Genomic DNA, 14,697 nt, shown 5'->3' on the forward strand with positions numbered 1-14,697 from the left:
AATTAGACATAGCAGGAGAGGTAAAACCGATCTTTGCGGCACGCCTGAGCGTATATTGAACGTCACCGGATTTGTGTAGTGTATTGTTTTCCTCATTTTCTTATCAGAGGGCAGGACTCTCTTGTTTAATAGTTTGCTAAATATTTAGCTTAGAGTAATGACACTATTCATTTGTGTTTTGCAGGAACTCGGGAGCAACGCCGTAAATACCAGATGGAAATGATGGTTTGAGTTAATTAATGATAGGTAGAGTACCAAAGCAATCAATTACAATTGCATCCATGAAAGAAGTGTTAGTAACTTCGAATGCAATGTCATTTGAGTTTACTGCATCAGAATATACATTACGAAAAGTGATATTCGAGAGGGATGCACAAATATAAGGGGGACAATGTCACTAGATTTATTAGGGGTGTGCGAATAGAAATTTCTGAAGCCGAATTTAATACAAATCGAATGGTGCCAGAAGTGAATCGAATCGATTATCGAATACTTTTCAAATAGTCTTCGAACTATTAATAAGCAGCCATTTTCACAAGGTATGAAAAACGATATTCACATCCTAGCATTCATAAGCTTAGCATCTTTCCGTCATTGCATGGCGCATTATCAAGCGTTGTTTATCAAAATGCACGAACGCAGCATTAGGAACAATTACGCAGTTTGTTCGCATATACAGGACATTCCGGAGAGTGCGAATGATCCCTGTAACGTAGCGTGTATCAGTATGTAACCTGTTGCACTTCGTAATTTCTCAAGCTTTAGGAGTATGTTACGCCCGCGGGGATGAAAATTATTGTACTTTTGATTCAGTTTTATGTTTGATTGCGCAGAGTTGACATTTCAAAATATTTAAAAAGAAACATTAGAAAAATATTTGTGTTTCCGAATAGTGACTTCGATTCGAAGACTGAATCGAGTAAGACACTGTTCAATTCGTTATTCGAAAGCTTACAATATTCGCACACCCCTGTGATTTATTAACCAGAGTTATTTGGTTGTTCTTGCACCCGGCATTATTCAAGAAGCACTTGGGATTCTATGAAACGCTCACAATTTTCTCAGCTATAGCATGGGATAGCTAAGAGTGGAAGAAAACTTCTATTTGGAGAGGTCGGAGGGGCCACGTTATGGGTAACTTGCACCGAAAGGTTGAAATTTAAGTTGCATGGCCATGGGGGACCCAACCTACGTGTAAGCTTTGTAGCTTTACTGCGGTCTTTGTAGAAATTACTTAAACAAGCGATACAGAGTGGTAGAAGCATATATTACGAAGCATATAGAGTGGTACTTTCGAAGAAACACAAGAACAGTACGAGGCAACTTATTTAAATTTGTAATTGTGGGGGAACATTATGGGAGATGTGTATAGCTAAAGTTTAACGTTTGTGGGTTAGTGAGAACATTTGCAGTAATTTACTTATGAAAGCAATCCTGAGTGGTATGTGTGTGTTTTATTTAATGGTGCAAAAGTGTGCTGTCCAGGGAGAACAACAACTGGCACCGACATTACGTTTGCGAAAATTTTGGTAAGCAACTGCTCGAAAGCCAACGTCACCTGCAATGTTTTCCATTGTGCTGACACAACCGCACGTAACACTGAGTTCACGTTTCGTGGAAATGGGCCGCCTGTTTGACGTAATGCAAGGCGAACGTTTAATATTTCCAGCTTTGAGCTTCAAAATTATTTACTAAACACACACTTTAGTACTAAGTGCAGACCTTATACGAATTGATTACACTGTTTGCCCGCTGTCTTCGGAGAACTGAGCCTCGCACCAACTTCATATTTGGTGGGAATGAGGGAAAGTCGTGTCTATATGTGCGGGCAACGTTTATTGTGTACTGAGGTTAATTACAGCGTTATATAATCGTTACGAGCATGGTTTCCCCGTGTACTGCTAGACTGCTAACGAGTGCCAGTTACCATGTTCAACAGGGGTTTTCTTCGTCGAGGTGACGACGGTTTCCTCATCGGTGGTTTCTATAACTGCGACAGGAAAGGCTTTGTCGTAACGGCGAGACATTAGACTATAAACGTATACAACCTGAGAAAAGAAGAGATAAGTGACTTCTTTCTGAGGACAGGTGTTTCGCAAGTACAACAGGGATCGCTTTCCCTATATCATGATATTTTTTGACGCTACGACAGCTCTATGTCCCGGAGTACAACAAATATTTCTGTTGCCATGGAACAAAAAGGCTGGGCAGCATCTTCAACTAGTTGTCTAATGTTATGACGTCACTATATGTACAACTTAGTCAGAAGACAATATATCACCAATAAACCCGCCGTGGTTGCTCAGTGGCTATGGTGTTGGGCTGCTAAGCACGAGGTCGCGGGATCAAATCCCTGCCACAGCGGCCGTATTTCGATGAGGCTGAAATGCGAAAACACCCATGTATTTAGATTTAGGTGCACGTTAAGTATCACAGGTGGTCCAAATCATTCTGCTACGGCGTGACTCATAATCAGATCGTTGTTTTGGCACGTAACACCGCACAATTCATATATATTTTTTATATTGAGCTAGAGGAAATGTCAAACGGATGAAATGACTAAATGAAAGTCAGTAAATGGCGAAGAAGACAGTTGTAAGATAAGATAACGCAAAACATTATCGGGCTGCCAAAACAGAGCTTCGGCACCACCGTTAGCTATACCACCGCTTGGCTATTGCACGTGCTTGTTTTGATGGCTGTTTGCTACAGTTCATTGCTATTATGTATGCGTTGGTCGAATACAGAGGGGGAAATGACCTCCGCTTGTAAGAGTAGCATGGAAGTTCAGCTTCGGGTAATCCTTTAAGATAGTTTTCGATACTGGCTTTACGCCCTGCATTTGTAAAGTTCATCGCGGAAACCCTGCGCCACGGAAACCCTGCGCACAAGATAACGGACCAGGGGATTCGGCGATGAAGCCGGTTAGTTTTGTCACCTGTCAATGTAACATGAAATTGGGGACAGCAGTCCAAATATTGCATTGCGAAGTTCCCGTTACACTCATAAATTTCAGTTCGTGCGTACGAATTACGAATAAATTCAGCTTGTTCTTTCAGCGCGAGCGTGTGGTCCGTATGCATTTGTTCACGTGTGTACGTCGCAAAATTAGCGTGTCCTACTAGTACGCTACAGTTTTACAGCTTAAAAGAATGAATGTGTAGGTTCGCTTTATTTTGGGGTCGATATGTGATCCCATTATCTTGCATACAGCCGCTGGACGTCCTTCGGATCAACTTTACTAGGATGATATGGCTCGGCATAAACAACCTAGGTTTGCGATAACTTGAACTACAATTCTTTTTCGCTACTTTTACAACTCTAATTGCGGCTGTTATGAGCGCTACAGATGCATTTAGACTACTTAGATGAGGAAACTACGAATACTGTGTAAGGTATCGAATTTCTATAAGCGTGTGGACATGTCAAGAATTGAAAGGTCCATAGGAGTGGCCACTGTAGATAATCGGATAAAACAGCACAATTACGAAAGAGTGTACGCTTGAGGTTAACTTCATTACTTTTCTAAAAAAACGCAGCAAGATTGAGAATGGGTAGTATAATATAAACAGGAAGGAGAACGAAGCGACACACGCACTAAAACTGCATTTTTTTCAAACGGTTGCACTACCTCTCGAAGATACAATTAAGGCGCGAACTATGCACGCGGACATGTGTAGATCTCTAAATCACATAACAAATAAGGTAACCTTCTGTCCGCGCTTGTCGTGTCACCCGCACCGTAGTTAATAACGCTCGCAGAACGCCACGACCTTCATTCAGGCTCTTCACTTCCTTTGTATTTCTTTCGATTTGTAACTCCTCGTATGTGCAACCTTGCTGTCCCATATCAACACACCAAGCAAACGTCGTTTCACACAGCTGGCAACAAATGATGCCAATGGGGTTATTACCAGTACAGGTGACACTGCTCTCTTGCTCGGTTTTGTCATCCATCCTTTCGCCTCAATATGACGGCATTAATGGTCGCGGGTTCAGCGCTACGCTACCAGAATTTACGCAACACATCGATCATGCTTTTAGTTCTGGGGAAACAGCCAATCATGGGCTTCGCTTGCACATCTTCTGCACAGGCGATGTGGAATCTGTAACCTAACTTGCAGAGCCTCTGCGCACGGCAGCGTGAAATCAGTGTTTAGCTTATCTGCATGCTCACAACAAAGCTTCCGGAAAAAAAATCTTATTCCGTGTGCGTCCTGTATCGGGCTCACAGTTTTAAAATGCCGCAAGATAACTTTCCATTGAAATGGTTGAACAAAGATCTAAAATTCTTTTTGCCATGCTTGTTATTTGATGCCACGCTGAATGAACATTACGCTTATTGTGAAGGAAAACCAAACGCACGCCGCTGCATGTTATTACATAGATACATGCGTTTCTGAGAACCCACGCTTCGCATCAGAAAGTACCGCGAAATTCGAGGTTTTATGCTACACAACCTACCACGTGATGCAAATCAGGGGCCGAATTCACAAAGCTTTTCGTTCGTAAGTGCTGCTTGCCGGGCAAGCCGCCTTCGCTAATCATATGTCCAACACCACCATTGGCTAACACCTGCTTCTACGAACACTTTTAGCATAAGAACGTTTTTGTGAATCCGGCCCCAGTTGCGTAGATGGCATATCTCGTGGACACCAGCCACTTATGCGAAATTTTTAACGTACTGCGCGAAACAATCACACTTTGGTGCGGAATAGAGAAACACGATAGGAAAGGCGATTGTTTCGCGCAGTACGTTAAGGATTTCAGTATGAACCAACTAACTTGCAAAAAAAAAAGTAATTCTTGAGCGTTTATGCGAGTTTAACTCTGAGGAAGACACGCGTAAAAACAGTTGCTGTGGGATTATTATAATGTCTAAGGTACAGTTATTTGTGGCTGCGTTCTAAAATTCAATGGTGGAAAAGTATGGAACAACTACGCACAAGTCAAGGTATGTGACAAGAAAGAAAATGAACCAGAAAGTGAACTAGCTCAACGAAACAGTTGGGCCAAGTTCGAGAAAGTGACGCGAAAACCAAGTCGTGCAAGGCCTCACAAAAGGTAATTGAAGCCATCTCGTTTTGCGAAAGAGGGCCGACAGCCAAATATAATTACTGCATGACTGCCGTCGGGATGGTTCCTAGCTAACGTGTGCCTCCGGGCACAGAGAACGAATACAATGAATCTGAGTGGCGTCTTCAGTCGCCGCCCAGGCAACCTACTCATTTCGTGCTCTCGCTTATGTGGGCGGCATTATCCATATTTTGTTCCCGCCACCAGGACTCATCGGCCGTATGATCTCGAGGGTACCACTACGAGATGCGCCCACACTATAGCCGAATGTTCGAGACTTCGTTAGTCCGTAGCGCCCATGCGTTCAGTACGGCGGCAAAGAGAACATAGTACAGTGAAGTAGCCAATCTCCATTCTGGGTCGAGGTCTTGGGATCACCTGATAAACGCGTTCTGTGACCGTGCACTGCGCTGGTCACGGCCGGAAGGCGGCTTTATTATGTATATCCTAACCACTCTGTGGATAGCGAGTAATGGCGTTGAGTGTTCGGAAAGCGATAAAACTATACGTGGTTGGCGCCGTTCTTTCGCGTTCATAAGGTGTCTTCCATATGACTCTTACGAAAAGCACAAAAAAAAATACTGCTGACCGGGCTGCAGTTAGGATAGTTTATTCAGAGTGATAGGGCAATGAGATGGGGAGGCTTTCGCAAGGTTTGGCAACGTTTAGCAACGACTGTAGGCTTTTTCGGCCTTGATGTCCATGGAGAACCAAGCGATGGAACGAGCTTCAATTTGGAAAGTATGGAAGAAATGTTAGGTGAGATTTTCGGGAAATTATTGAAATCTTCGAGTTAACTATGGCTAAATGAAACTTGTTGAATAAGGCATGTTTTAGGTGATCTGATCGAAAGCGTTAGAGCAATAGGCTAACTTGTAGCGTTGTAAATAACTTCCTTTAATGACGTTATGGGAAGTGTTATAGACAACCTGTTGCAAGTTCGAGAGGGGCGTGGGGGGGGGGGGGGTGGGAGGGGGGGCTGCATGTTATACCTAATGTGATCGGAAAGTTTAACGCTACACGTTAATTACGAGCTTTCTGAATTATTACAAACTACTCATATTCTAGCCAGTTAAAAGCGCTCAAAGAAACATGTCTTTTTTGGGTTTTTTTTCCCTATATCCTGAGAGAACTATAGACATGACAAGATTCAATTCGCCAGAGGATGGGAGCATTTCATGAAGGCTGTACAGAACTAAATCTTACAATGTATAACCTAATTACAGCCTTTGTGGAAACATACTTGTAGAAGCGTACGAGAGCTTTCAACAGCGGTTACACCCAATGTTTTTTAGTGTCGTCGCAGAACTGAATGCATTAATAAGTTGACATTTGATGGAAAGGGGGAGCATGGTATGGGAAATGTATGGCCAAAGTTTTGTCTCTTTGTTTATTACACGCTTTGGAAATAATTACTGAATAAGGGTATATTCCCCATCTTTAAATGTTGTAGGAAGCGTGTACAAGGATTAGCAGGTGTCCTTGGGGAACAAAAAATGTCAGGTAGTGTATATTTTGTGAAAGCAGGGAAAATGTTGTAAGGTGATATGTGCAGGTAAAGACTTAAGTGTGAGCGTTTATCACAACTTTTACAATCAATCACTTATTCAAGTGCTCCGGAGAGCTAAATGTGCATTTTACGAACCACGTAGAATGTTTCCACTTATCTTCAGAGAACCACAATAAAAAATGAGTTCAAATTTAATTAAAATAGGTGGCGCAAGATGACTGACACGCTTAAAACGTTTCAAGGGTGTGGAATAAATATGCTCTATGCAATAAATAACTTACGCGAGGACTCGAAAGCGTTATACAGCGGTTATACGCAGTTTCCACGTCCCACGCTATAACTGAGCGAAATACTGACTTTCCATTATGTAGTAATTACGAGGCAAGTTAATTATTCCAAGCGGGAAAAGTTGTTTAAAAAATGTCGCTTGAGGACATTACAAAATTATTATTGTAATTGCTCGAAAGGAATGAAAGCCTTAGCCACAACTTGAGCTGCGATCTTCCAAGATCGCAGAAGTCTTCTGTGTTCTTTTTTTTTTTACATCACCTAGAATAACACGAACTCACCATAAATGGCACAGTCTCAGCATGTCTTTAAACTAGCGTTGCCGGTACGCGGACGCAACGCTCTCAGACACATAGTAGGAATCAATAGCTGTTTCCGCGTTTGTCTCATCCTCGCATTACCTGTCTGCTGCCTTTCCATGCCCGTCCCTCCCATGTCTGCACATGGGAGGAACGGACGGCTGTTTCCCCGTTCCATTCGCATCACATGCCTCGTCAGTCTCCGTGTATTAAATAGCATCCGCATTGCCATATTACCCATATACTCGCTGCTTCAATATTATTGTTTCGCTTCAGTTCGTGCACATACTGTTTTCCCGGGCTCATGTCGTCCGCAAGCCATTCAGAAACACTCGACTAAATGATGTTAACGCAGTGCAGAATGTGTGTTCGCAACTCTAAGACGGTGACGTCCAAGTCAGCACGGCGCTTAATATATCTCGTAACAGCTTCAGTAGCACTCAACATGCCGCACTAAAGAGCAGAAAAGTCTGCTTCACAAGAAGTGCGAAGCAGACTGCGTGAAGTTCACTCTATCACCGCTTTTTGCGGTGGTAGAGTGAACTTTTCCCAAAGCTATGTATACGAAAGAGACTTGCTGATGCGTATCTGCGATGTTGTCGCTCCGGGGAATGCTTAGGACAGGGAAAGGTGACGCACCAGTGTTCGTTCTGTACACTTGTGTCGACTTTACCTATTCATTTGACTGCTGTCACATTGCGCGAGAACAACCGTAACTTTCCCCTCGGTTAGCTGTGTTCAACTTCCGGACTGAAGTGGCTTCTTTTTTATATCTATACACAGACGTGGTCGTCTGAAACGAAGAGCCTGTTCTAAAAGGAGCTTATCTGGCTTAAAGCTAACAGGAAACGGTCAAAGTTCATGTAAGCTCAGCGGAAATGTCGCTTTTTGGCTTGAATAGTTTTGTAATCATGTAGTGACATAGAATTCCCTTGTTTAACGTGCTAGCGTACTGGATCACTTTAAGTGTTATTTATTGAGTACAGAGGTATAAATGAGGGCGCGACATGGCATGGTGAGCAGCACCGTAATGAAGCGGGTCTAACAGCATAAAATTTGTGAAGGTGTTTTTTAAACATGTAGAACGACAGCGAACGAAAAGTTCGCACTTAACAACCATGTGCGCGTTAGCTTTCTCATGTGGATTGCTTGCCGCTGTCTCCAACGTGAATCGAAGGCATCTAGGCCGGCTTATCACCGGGTGCACATTGGTAAGCATTAGTTTTTGTTTTTGTTTTTTTATTTTTCACGGCACTGTATATGTTACGGTATCATAGATGCAAGCTGCTGCTGAATTGGAAACATGAGTACGCAGGCCTCGCTGCAATGGCAGGCCATAGACAACACCAGACTGTCTACTTTAGGCGCGCTTTGAAGAAGCTGTCGATTGCTTCTCGTTAAGCTACTGGTCTACTGTAAACGTTAATTCCACTGCTTGCTTTATTTTTTCCAGCGCCACCATACCTCGCAAATTAGAAAGAATGGAAATATTTGCTCTCCAATAAACCGGTTCGTCTGTCTTATATATATATAATATAACGACGCAATTATTTTTACTACACTTACCTGTTGAATTGCAGCGCTTATGAAATAGCTGTAGTGTTTGCAATATATACACATAAAATCCAGTAACTGGACTTCTCTTGAATAGAAAGAAGATATATGGGAGTTTGTATAGTGTGAGTAAAGTAAGCAGGCGAAATGGCGCACGAAATGCCATTCAGTGCTGGATCTTACATTTTATAGGCACATTTTTTAAAAATTTAGTTTGCCTTCAGACTTACCATGCGCCTTATATCTCACCCTTTTTGAGCTTGCAAGAAACCGAATTGTCGTTCTTGAACAAGAAATTTTGTGCCCGGTGATAGCCCCGAATAGTGCGAATAAAACTTTGAGCACGTTAAGCTTACCGAGCATGCTGAATGATGCGAAGCCAGCAAGTGAAACTGGCGTCACACTAAAGACAGCAGAAAAAAATGTGGTTGATCCCTCTTATATAGGAATCGGTATAGAACACGAAAGTGAAACGTGTCTTCACAGAAGTAGTGTAATGTTTATTGCACATTGATATATAATGTCTATTGGTGTTTTGTGGCTAACGCGCCCTTAGGCGTTGATGCACCCACGCTGACGCCTGGTGGCACGTCTCCTCCATCACGACTACCAACGTCGATGACCATGAGCAACCGTCGTGCATATGGAAGCTGCAATACGCTGCACACGCTAGCACAACGCGAAAGACGAAGCACGTAACTGACACACTAATACAACGCGCAAGACAAAGCACGTAACTGAATCGTCACCGAGTCAAATCAGCGCGTACAGCGCGTCGTAATTGCAGCCTCCGCGATCAACTTCAGAAACATTTTCAGAGCTAATTGCGGAGGCCACGCTCCGCTGTGCTGAGTACGGTGAACGCCACCTAGGTGGCGTTGGTAGTGCTTCTTGATGCCAGCGTCCCTTCGAATGCTGGCATCGAGGCGTCGTAGTGCTGAGACCACCGAAGCGTTCACTGTCGGTGCGCGTAGTGTCATAATGCAGTACTTCTCTTTTCTGCTCGTAGGCGGCGGCACCGCCCCGAGCAAGAGCGCGGGTACACGGAGGAGTGTTAGATATATAAGGCGCGTCTGTGTAGCTCTCTGCAAATGCGTTTGTGGCGCAATGGGTTAAACGCTCGGCGATCTATCGTCGCGGACCGAGAGGTCGTGGGTTCGATTTCCAAATTTTGCATGTTTGTGGAACTTTTTCTTCTGGTTTCTTTCTTTGTAGTATGTTCTATGACGTATTTCCGTGACGGAAATACGTCAGTGAAGTCTTGGTGGACCCCGGCATAGAACACTTTCGTGTTAAAAAAATGGGAAAAAGATATATATCTAACAAATCGCAAAAGTTTAACAAACAAACAAAAAGTACTTGCCATCGCTGAGAACGGCTACATAAGCGGTGGCCTTTATACGTGCTGCATTCCCAACCTTTTTGTGACCCAGAAGATCAGAATGCACAGGTTATATTCCTCTAGAAACTGTTTTCGCGATGAACAGTTGGCACTCCATAAAGCCATAAGTTAAGAGCAATGAAATCGCTTTTCTTGCTACTTCGAGCCAATGCTGGGCGTATCATGACGGCGCACATCCACACACTTCAATATCGTTCTATTTCCATGATTAAGAAAATATACACGAGCCGGCAATTGCATTTTAGTTTCGAAAAGAAAGACTCGGCATTCCAGCACTCCTTCACATTTAATCGCCCAGAAGCCGCGCCTTCTCTTGAAGCTAACTGGGCCATAAGCAGCTTAAACGATAACGAAAGAACTCCTACTTATGTGAGAACAGGCTTTAACGTTGACAGGATCGGGTCGTAAGTCATTACTTGCAGTTGTACTTGTGCACCACTTGTATAATTGTAGCAGTTCGTAACAGTAGCAGTGACGTAACGTACATTGTACACGGAGACTTTAAAAGCTGGAACCCTAGGGTTGAGGAAAAAAAATGACAGCAGATCCACGAGGTGAATGATGATGAGTGGGCGAAGCTCCGGAGGGAATCATCGGATCTCCCGCTTAAGGGGACGCTAGCACAAACGCGTTAGAAACGTGCAGTACTCTCTAGTAAGGGGGAGCGGCCACAGCGTCTTACCCAGCCATTTACACATGCCGGAACGTGCACCGCGTTTGCCGACGCCATCACATGACTGCTTAGAGAGTGTATACCCCCCGTATTCATAAACGCTCCTCGACTTGAACTTGACTTGCCACCGCTTTGGGCAGCGCGTTCGAAACGCGTTGAAGGTAAGGTGGAGAGGCCACAGCGTCTTACACCAGCTTCTTACACGGGCCGTAACGCGTTAGCACAAACGCGTTAGAAACGCGCTAGAAACGCGGCCTTTCGTTAATGTTGGGTATTTATAGCCATCGTGGTGCGTTTGTCCATGTCCGCTTCGTGGCGTAGTGTAAAAATTTTAGGCGTACCCTTAGAAAATTACACCGACAGCGATCCATATTGGAGGAGACAGACAGAAGAAATCCGAGAAAAAAACGCGAAATGGAAGGGCAGAGATTTATCAATCTTTGCTCGTGCAACGGTTTGCAATTTGTTTTTCATTAGTAAATTGTGGTATGTGTTACAAGTGCTCTACTGCTCTCGAGTGAATGTGCAGAGACTTCATCGAGTTTTTGCCGTGTTTATATGGGGATCGACATGGGAACGAACAAGTCGGACGAACCTTTTTCGGCGTGTTCGTGATGGCGGCTTAAGCTTATCGCATTTATTTCTGAGACAGCTTGTAAATCGTTTTTTGTACCTTCGAGGTGTTCAGGATCCTTTCCTACGCACAGTTTGCCAAGTACGACTGGTCAGTGCTTTGCCCAACTTTGTCATCTCCTCCAATAAAATGGAAGGTCGACTACAGGGTTACCTTAAAGAGGTTGTTGAGTCGTGCCGTTTCCTGGAGGCCCGTTTCTCGATTGAATATTTAAGTGCAGTGTCTCGTAAAAAATTGTATAACGATTTATACGATATTGTTCTCCCAATTCCATTGTACCGGACTCATTTCTCGGGCGGAAAGTGGCGCAAGGTGCTGAAACGTGTAAAAAGCATGCCTGTGCGTCCCGGGGTGAAAACCTTCTTCTTTAAATTACATGCAGGCGTTTTGCCAGTTAAGACTTGGCTTTCTGATAAGGGATTATTCGTTCCGTGGGGTGACCACTGTTTCTTGTGCCGGAAACCTGAAACGATTGAACACGTGTTCCTGGAATGCTGGGATGGCGTGTTCTTCTGGGATGTCCTGCAAAGGACCTTAAAGAAGGATTTCCCTTTGGATGCACAGGGCATAAGGTACCGAATGGTTGATAATGAGGATGGTTTTCCATATGATATTACTATATTAATGGCTCTCCATAGTATTTGGACGTCACGCATGGCTGTTCGCCATGCAGACGTTGATGCTCGCCCTGCAATAGAGTACTTTCGCGAGTCTCTCATTTCATTTCTCGAAATGGAAAAAGTGAAAAAGTGCGTACCCGATTGGGTGCCCCGTATGGAAGGCTTGTTACACATGAAGCAGTTCTAAAATTATGAATGTGTCACTACGTGGTTGACTGTTATGTCAATGCAATAAAAAAAAAAAGCTTCGTGGCGTAGTGGGCTAACGCCGCGCGCTCGGAAGCGAGGGGTCCCTGGTTCGATTCCGCGCTACGGACACAACTTCGGAATTTTTTTCTCATTTTTCTCAGACTGGTTACACACTACTACTACTACTACGACGGGGACGGAACGGGTGCCGCTATAAGGAGCTTCGCCCCTAAAATCAAAGCCCCTTTCTTAAAGAAAGATGGTTGAACGCGAAGCTTTCTCCCATGCAAACTGAATCCAAAGCCAACGACCACGCAACGAAAGGTTTTTTTTGTTTACCATCCGGCGTGCGCAAACGCTTGCTGCACACTTGATATGTGCGCCGTCTCGCATCGTCGCGTTGCTACTTCCAAAACGGCATTATTAAGACCAGTTACTGACTGAAGAAGCAAAATCGCGCCTCAAAAACTTCTCCGCAGTGCGCGATCGAAGTTTTCCTTGGATTCCCTCTGGTAGCGCGTTAGCTGTCGTCTGCCACGGCAGGCCTGACGCAGGCGGCGCCACTGTCGATATCGCCCCTCGATCGCGCTGGTCGCGCCGAGCGCGATAGTGGAACGGAGGAGGAAGGAAGTGGATGCGGCTTCGCTTCGCGTGAACACTGTCACCAAAATTGTGTCTTTGCGAGTGACAAAACACTTCGCAACGGTGTGTTGTCCACTTACGGCTCCGCTGACAGCGAGCGATGGGGCCGGTAGGCCTAGGTCGGCGGACGCCACGGACGACGGCTCTTGCGATCCTGCCCGAGCTCGTCGAAGTGAGCTTATTTTTGCCAACACGCCTAACAATGTACACTTAGGTTACACATAATTAAATACAATTGGATTACTCGACGGCGTCGACGCGAAGGGCAAGCGTGGAAGTTAAGCGAGCAGCCTCGCTCATACGGTCGGTGTGTGCTGTCTACCTGAAAATGCTGTCGCATCGCGGCTCCCGGCCGATCTCGCCAGTAGCTGAGTGCTAGTACTATAGACACTGCTTTGCAAAACAGGCACACGTTCGAGATGATTTTACCCAACTGGTAACTATTTCGTGTCAGAAACGAATTGTACCAATGTTGCTGCAGCCGGCAAGAAAAAAAAAAAAAAAAAAGGCGGCGAGAAACCGGCCCGCCGGCGCCGCGCAACACCACCTTGCGCCGCCTCTCTGGAGGGAACGTCAGAGAACGTCACATGCCAGGCGCGCTGTCATTGGCTGCGGCCAAACGACGGTGCGGTTGTCGGACGCGTCGGACGGTGAAAATCTGTCCAGTTGGTCGCACGCCGGGCATCCGATCCGGCGCTACGGCACAGCAAAATGCCTGGGTTCCGGCTGCCGTTCCGGCGAGTCGGACGCCGTATCGGACACCGAATCAGACCGTGTGTCTCCCGCTTACGGCAGCCTCTACTGCCGCACCAGTTATGGCGCGCAAGCCAAGCGGGAACGTTCATCAATTAAAGACTACTGGTAATTTATGAACCTGTAGCGTACATTTGACCTTAACGAGAGTGGTGGTGTTGTTGCTTCTTTCTTTATTTCGGTTACTTGAAATATTTCATGGTTCAGCACAACGTCATTCCAATGCCCCTTTACAACTGTGCGTTTTTGGCGCTCACGGATGAATCAGTGAGACATAGAAAGCTTCGCCCTAATAATAAAAGCAGGGAGTTTCAGCAATGTTAGCGATGGGAATTCGAAGCAAAGCGTTCCACAATAGGCTAAGCGCAGCGTGTGAAGTTATGTGATATTGAGACGAAAAAGACATCATAAATGCAAGTGAACGCCATATGCTCACGTTTTTACAGCGAAGCTGTCAAGGGCTAGGTTGCCCAGGTCGTGTCCGCGTGTATAAAAAGAAACTATCCTCATCAGCATTGGCTTTCGCTCCATGTGCGTGGTGGTTTAGTTCCATGTGCGTGGTGGTTTCCGCCAGTTGTGCCTTAGCACATTTGTCAAAACGGATGATGGTTGACCCATTGTTATACCCCTCACCACCGCCGATGCCTCTTTCACCAGTGTCACGATACTCGGCCGGCGGTGGAACGTGGAATCGTTGTGCCCCTTTGCCTCATGACGTAGAGATCGCGCTAGCGCTGTTATCAGCACTTGCCATTTGGACTCGGTATGGGACGGACGCTCGTTTAACCACATCTTCCAGCATCCTGACTGTCAGGATCCTGATGACGCCATGCAGTGTACGTGGGCTATGAACGCTGTAGGTGATGCGCTAGTCTATGACGATGGGGCGGACTTGGCGCAGCAAACGCACTACTTGGCCATTGCGCCGGGTTAACACAAGACGCCGGTATCCTTGCTCTTTGACGAACATGCCGAAGACTATCAATATCGTCAACAATGATAATATATAAATTCAATATAGCAATATTCACTACAGGAGACGCGCCATAATCACAGC

This window comes from Dermacentor silvarum, chromosome 2 (genome assembly GCF_013339745.2).
Source record: "Dermacentor silvarum isolate Dsil-2018 chromosome 2, BIME_Dsil_1.4, whole genome shotgun sequence".
Lineage (NCBI taxonomy): Eukaryota > Metazoa > Arthropoda > Arachnida > Ixodida > Ixodidae > Dermacentor > Dermacentor silvarum.